This window comes from Dermacentor variabilis, chromosome 11 (genome assembly GCF_050947875.1).
Source record: "Dermacentor variabilis isolate Ectoservices chromosome 11, ASM5094787v1, whole genome shotgun sequence".
In the NCBI taxonomy this organism is placed as follows: Eukaryota; Metazoa; Arthropoda; class Arachnida; order Ixodida; family Ixodidae; genus Dermacentor; species Dermacentor variabilis.
Window position 1 is genome coordinate 108,801,693 of NC_134578.1, and position 7,045 is coordinate 108,808,737.

The window sequence follows — 7,045 nt, forward strand, 5'->3', positions numbered from 1 at the left end:
TATTTGCTGGCTTAAAAATTATATCTTTAGTTTTGCATGTGTTTAAACTCATCCGCTTGCATTTAAGCCACTTGGAGAGCTGTAAAAGGTAACTATTAGCTGATGATTCTATGACCTCTTTTGTAGTGCCAGTAAAGAAGATATTGGTGTCGTCAGCATACATTATTATTTTAGGGGAGTTTGGTATTGATGTTATATCATTTATGTATACAAGAAATAAGAGGGGTCCTAAGATTGATCTTTTAGGGACGCCATGTTCGACTTTCTATTTTATGATACCAGATTGTCGATGCATACATACTGATACCCATTTGATAGATATGATGTAATTAATTTCCATGCTACACCTCGAACACCATTCAACCTGGCCATTGCACGGTTGCCTGGTGCCCTACCGATCGACCGTCACTTTCCCGAGCAGTCCTCAATCTACGCGGACGACATCGCCCTATGGGAGCGGGGACCACCGCAACACATCCGCAAGGCACGTGCGGCCCTACTGAGAGCCCTGGACACTGCGGCTGCCTACTTGTGCAGCATCGACCTCACCATCGCGGCCAGAAAGATCGAGGCCTTGCTACTGCATCCCAGAGCATCAGCCCACCGCTCAGCTGCCCGGCTGCGCTTGGAGGGTGTCCAGATCTCATGGAGCAAGGCAGTCACCTACCTGGGGCTGCGCATTGACCATCGGCTGACCTGGCTGCCGGCTACCAAGGCCCTGTGCGCCCAGACGCTTCGGGTCCGCAAGGCGATCTCTCAGCTCCTTGCCTGTGGACAGGGCAGTACTACCAGGTTGGCCCTGCAGCTATTTAAGCTGCAGCCACTTCACGGCTACTGTATGCCCTCCCTCTTGTGGCGCTGCCCCCACCCCGCCTGCGGAAACTGGAGCTGCAGCACCGGTCAGCAGTACGGCTCTGTCTTGGCGTTCCCCGAAGTTCACAAGGGGCCGCCACTTTGGCTGAGGCAGGTGCTTGGCCCCTGTCATTACTCTTCCTGCGGCTACGACACATTGATCGCCTACACCATGCCGTAGACGGTCAAGCACTCCTGACCCGCCTGCGTTCCCGGCCAGCATCACACCTGGGACGGCTGTATGGCCTCTATAAGGAAGTCATAGGGGACACGCCTGCAAACGCTGTACAGCATCGCCCACCACATCGACCACCGATCCCTATCTCGACGGAGCTGCCAGGTGTCTCGAAGAACCGTTCCCCAGCACGCGCCCTACAGCAGACGGCAGCCTCTCTCCTCCAAGAGAGACTTGGGGACCACCCTCACATCTTCGTCGATGGATCCGTGATACCGGAGACGGGCTCATTCACAGCAGCCTGCGTTCCACCGGCCCTACAAAAGAGCAAGCTGTGCCGTATCCCGGGGCATGCCAGCTCTACAGCAGCAGACCTAGCAGGCCTCCACCTTGCTGTGGACCTACTTGCAGAGGAGCTATCAGCGACCCCGGCAGCCATCTTCTGCGACTCCAAGGCGGCGCTGCTCTGCCTGCAGAACCCTGACAGGGTTACCGTTGGGGTTGCGCTGCTCTCTTCAAGACTGACGGCCCTTCAGGACGCAAGATGCTAACTGTCCCTGCATTGGCTACCGGCACACTTGGGGATCCCGGGCAATGAAGAGGCGGACACCCTTGCCAAAAGTGCCCACATCTCAAGCGTGCCCCTCAGCCATGCTGTAACGGACGCATCCCTTTCGAGACACAGGCGGCGCCGGCACATCATCGCCTGCCACCCGGACAACCGGGTATCCCTGGGCCGACCTCCACGGCCTCTTCCACAGCACGGCCTCCTACGAAGGGATGCCTCGTTGCTGCTTCGACTGCGAATTGGCTGCTACTGGACGGCAGCCCGCCGGCACCGCCTTGGGAAAGCCACCTCACCAGCCTGTGCCCCTTGTGGTGAACCAGAGACTCTGGAGCACCTCCTGTTGGCCTGCCCTGCTCACCTGCAGCACCGCGGCCGACTTCTGCAAGAGATCCTCCGCCTAGGGCTCCCATGTTCACGACAGGAAGATATCCTCTACCCCTGTCGTAATCAGCTACCTGCCTTCCTAAGGGTCGTCGAATACCTCGACTTATCAGGGCTCTCGGCGAGACTATAGGTAATTTCTACAAAGACGGATGGCCTAACAGCCATCCCACCACCTCGGGCTTCCTGATCTGCCACTACATCGCTTCTACTGGGCCACCTCCTATACGGTCTACCTCCAGTCTACTCCTCCGGTCGAACCCACTGGGTCCCGGCAGGGCTGCTCTGATGCTGCTGGGACGACCGTCTACCTTTCTCCCTCCTACCCTCTCTTTCTGTTAATCCCATCTCCCCCACCCTGCTGGCGCTGAGCCGGGCTCCTGCATGCGTTCCAGAAGATAGTGCCAGCCTTCTGAGAGAGAGAGAGAGAGAACCACTTCTCTCTTGTTCGAACAGATTGTGTCGTTTTTACTGTCTTCTGATCTAAGTTGCGTTGCTTGAAGAACAGCTGCGTTCACTTAAGGGTTGCCGACCTTTGAAATATTGAGTGCTCGTTTGGGTCTGACGATGATCTTGATCTCATTTGCTGGTAGTGGGAGCATGCGCCCGGCCTTGAGCACCTGAGTCCTTACTTGCTGCCTGGGTCTACAGCGAGAGGAAGAGTCTTGCGTCCTCGGTTGTTGTTATTGGGATAATTTTTGGCCCCGTTTCTCGTCGAGGCGATGGGCGGTACACCGAGGGGAACGGGTGGTATACCAGCCCATCTCGGCGGTTAACTCTTCCGGGGAAATATCTTTGCCACATACTTGGACTTTCATGCTTCGCGGACTTGGCCAGAGGCTTGTGCGTCGTCTCGGAGCTCGCATGGGCACGCGCGCGAACGCGCCAAGTAGACTGGCAGGCCGAGCACCTCGGAGCCCGAGCACTTGGCACACGCGCTTAGTCTTAGCGCGGCGACAGCGTGGACGTAACACAAAATGGGTCCCAGTCCCGGAAAAATAAATGTCTCACCTGATAACTTGGTATCTAAGAGTCCTTCTGGTCTAACGGTTGGAATGGTACAAAATCTGGGCTGTTACTCACAGAAAATCGCGGCAAAAAGATTTTAAGGAGACCGAGCCGGTGTAAGCAGGTCCGTACACCACGGCGATCGCTGCGCTTCCCCTCTTAATTACAAAGTTATTTCTTTTTGTTATTGCTTCGTCGCATCATAGAAAATTCATTGCAGATTTGAATTTCGCTGAATAAATTGAAGTTGAGTCTTGTTTTCTATTAAAAGGCAGTCTTTCTTTATCGATATTTTTTCCTTCATCGCCTAGTCACGCTTCAGTCGCTGCTCCCATAACAGCCCCTGCTGATGTTAGTGACAATTGGTTCTGGACCGCTTTTCGCTCAAACTTTTGCGAGCATTTGTAATCAGACTTACTGAGAGTTGAAGCATTCAACAGATTTGATCTTTTCGATGTAAATCATTCGTTTTGTTTTCGGCTTCTAAGTGTTTCACTGTGACCGCCAACAGCAAAAAAAAAATAAAGCAAAAACAGCCTCAAGGAGCGATCGTGGCGAAGTTATGAGAGCCGCGCGCTGCCGTGCTCGACATCAGAGGTTCGATTCCCACATTGGTCACACATAATTTTATTTTTCTTCAAGCCAGGGGCGACAGTAAAGTGCATACCTACCGCAATGTGCCGTCAATGAGCCAAACATTGATTCGCACTATTATGAGATGCGTTTTACCCGTAGATCACATTTTAGGCGATCGACAACCGAGCTCGCCGCATTCCCTGTGCTCGAGTCTTACTTGGCTTTCTGGGTACTATCAAGTACTATTTTTCCTGACCTAAAAGTCTACAAAGTGTCTGTATGTTCGATTTCCACTTGGCATCATTTCCACTGGTTTAACACATTATTGGGTAAATAAAAACTACTTTTGAATATACTTTCAAGATTACTTTCAAGATACTTTTTCTAATTGCTAATGAGGATAAAGTGCTAATGAGGATAATGAGGCGAAGTGTTTACACTTCGCCGCCACGAAGTATGTTCGCCAAGCACACTTGAGGACGAGTGCACTCTGCTGTAATTGACCGTAAGCTTTCCCGTGCGGCAGACTGCGAATGACACTAGTGGCGAAATGCACTCGCTCAAAGTGCACTTAAGCTTGCCCGTGTGACCAGTGTGACAGGGGAACAAGTGAATCGAGGCTTGTTTGAAGCTGTTGTTTAAATTATATAAATTTACACAGTTTATTGCAATGTCTTTGGTGCCAAGGAAACAGGCGAGCGGGAATGTTCCCTCACGCAGCCGTCCTGCGCAATTGGACACACGCGGTGATCCAACTGGTTGGCCTTCCTGCCATCGATGTACACGTGCGATAGGGCGTAATGGTAGTGCCAGCTTGTAGTTTCGAAGGAAATCTTGTGGTCTAATGAATAGAGCATTAGGCTGCTTTACTTGGGGGACAGTGGTTCGATCCCAAATTAGGCAAATATTTTAAATTTTATGTCAAGGATTGAGCGATTCGCAAATCTGCAGCAACATCCAGCAGCCACAGTGAGGAATTACAGAGATGGTTTGAAAAGAAAGCTTCTGATTAAAAATATCCAGACGCTCTCTGCAAGATTTTATTCTCTTCGTCCAATGGTTTTTCATTTCGCAGTTAGTCGGGCTTCCATCGTAGGCTACTCCTTGCCGTGTCAGTAAATTGCTTTTCCACAGCCTTTAGTTTAACGTTCGCGACCTTTACAAATCGCCAATCCGAAAAAGGCGATAAGATTGTCGGTAACAACACTTACGCAGCTAGCCGAATAAGATTATTTCCACACCGTTACATCTATTAGCCTCGAGAACGAACTACAGGGGCGCTGCGAGCGCCGCTCGCGTGACGTCAGGGCAAGGACTCGCGCCTGTCGTCTGCTACAGTTCGCGCGGTGTCCGGGCGCTTTCTGCGGTGTTTTCGTTTGCTCGCCCTCGTTCGCTCTGCTTGTATACTTATGGCGCTCGTCTCAAATATATTTTTACGACGTCTTCATTTGCGAAAATTTATTCAAAGAGCTTATTTCTTAGACGACAATGTAGCTCTCGAAGGCAACGCTACAGTGCCAGCCGAAGGAGCGCAGACCAGCCCATTGCGGGTTTTTCAATCGACAACCGCAAAAATATACAAAATAAGAATCCAGTTATGATACCATGCCTGCCGCGGTGCAACAAGTATGTCACGGACGCTGGCAATATATGACTTCTAAAACAGTTACAATCCGCTAAAACTGGTTTGCTCACGGCGAGTAGTTCATGGTGTAATATCGAATTTTCGCGTTTCTTCACAGAAACGCTCGGCAGTAACACGAGGACTTAACTGTTACTGCAGTTAGGTTCTACAAGCACAACTTGCTTCTTTGACAGCTTCTTAAGATTAGGCGATTTTTCACGTGTTTATTTTAAGCGGCGGTAATTTGAAGTAAAGCTAATGAAGACTTACCTCTATTTACAGAATACAAAATGGATTGTACCAATTCCCTTTTCTGTGCTACACGTTCAACTCACTTGAGAATTTACTGGTCCTTGTAGCTTGGGGAATATACATGACGAATTTGTTTGGCGAACTGACACAGGCTATTCGGCCTAAATTTTTCAGCGAAATATGCCTGTTGGACCGCGTGCTGCAGCCAGAAAGAAGTCGAAGCGTCAATCATTAGTAGTATGGGACATATTGAAGATATAATTCCCCTTTGGAGGGTCAAAAATCAAGTGAATATATATCTAAGTTTTCTGGTGTTCTGTTTATGAATGTTTGCGATTGGATTGGAGCAAACTTTATTTTGCCTGCAGTTGGACGAGGTTCTCTTTTATGTACCGACGGAGCGAATAGTTCGCTGTTTGCATATTTAAACAACGCTAGATCGAGGCATGGTGAGACAGAAAGTGCTTGAATTTTCATTTTCTATGCAATCTAAGCTGCGCTGTAGTAGCTCGAGAATATTTTAGCCATTCCAATTGCAGCTGCAAAAAAATGCTTTATGGTTTCAATTTGAAATTGTAGTAAAGTAATGGATTTCACGAACAAAGCGTGCCTCGCCATACCGACACTCGGTTCCTACCGTTGCGTGCTACCGTTGCGTGATGGGTGTGCCATATTGTCGATAAAGGCTACTGAGGGCCACTATGAAACATTTCATCGCTTGCAATTGATCGGCTCTCGATCTTAACGAGACTTTTCTCTCAGGTGATTTCTACTATGGTATTTGCGAATTAACTATGTAAATACTCTACATGACGTGCCGTCGTGTTAGCAGCCATGAGCGATTCGTTTTTTGGAGGCCTGTTTCAGAGAGGGGTGAAACTAGCAGCAAACTTTTTCATAAAAAACGGGCGCCTAACTCTTTCTTTTACGCATTAATAAATGACCATATCTGGCTAGAACGACTCACCAGAGTAATAAGAATCATGATGTCAGCTTCGCTGGGATAAGTCTTTCTAAAGGCCAGGATACACGGAGCGTATATGCGACGAATAGTCGTCGTTCGACGCCCGGCGGCGTACGCGGGAAGCGCGGCGGAAGAGAAAACGTCGTTCGCCGCCGATCTAGCTGGCGCAGGAAAGTTGGTCGGCCGTCGACGACACCGGAAGGGGCAAACGAGCGGCGCCCCAGAGTGGGCCAATCAGGTCTCGCTATCCGCCCCGACTTCCGACTATGCTTCCCCGCTTGCCCGTGTAGCCCCATGCCGCTCTATCGTTCACGCAGGCCTTCCGCTTTTCGTATTCATGGCATCCAAAGCGGCGCGGCCGCGCGCGCGTCGAGCCACAGAACAGAGCCGCGGAGTTGGAGGAGCCGAGAGTTGTTTAACCGCCCAGCTTTGCCACAACGCATAGCATCGCCGCTTTCTTTAAACTACATCGGCACATGAATGTCTCAAACATATAAAAAACACTAGAAATCATTTCTAAACAAAATTTTGCGTGTTTTTAGAGTGTTCCGCAATTCAAAAGCGATGATAGTTGTTAAAGTTTTTTTTTTTTTGTCATGTGTTTCACTACAGCGCATTTGCCTCGTCTAGCCACACTGATAACAA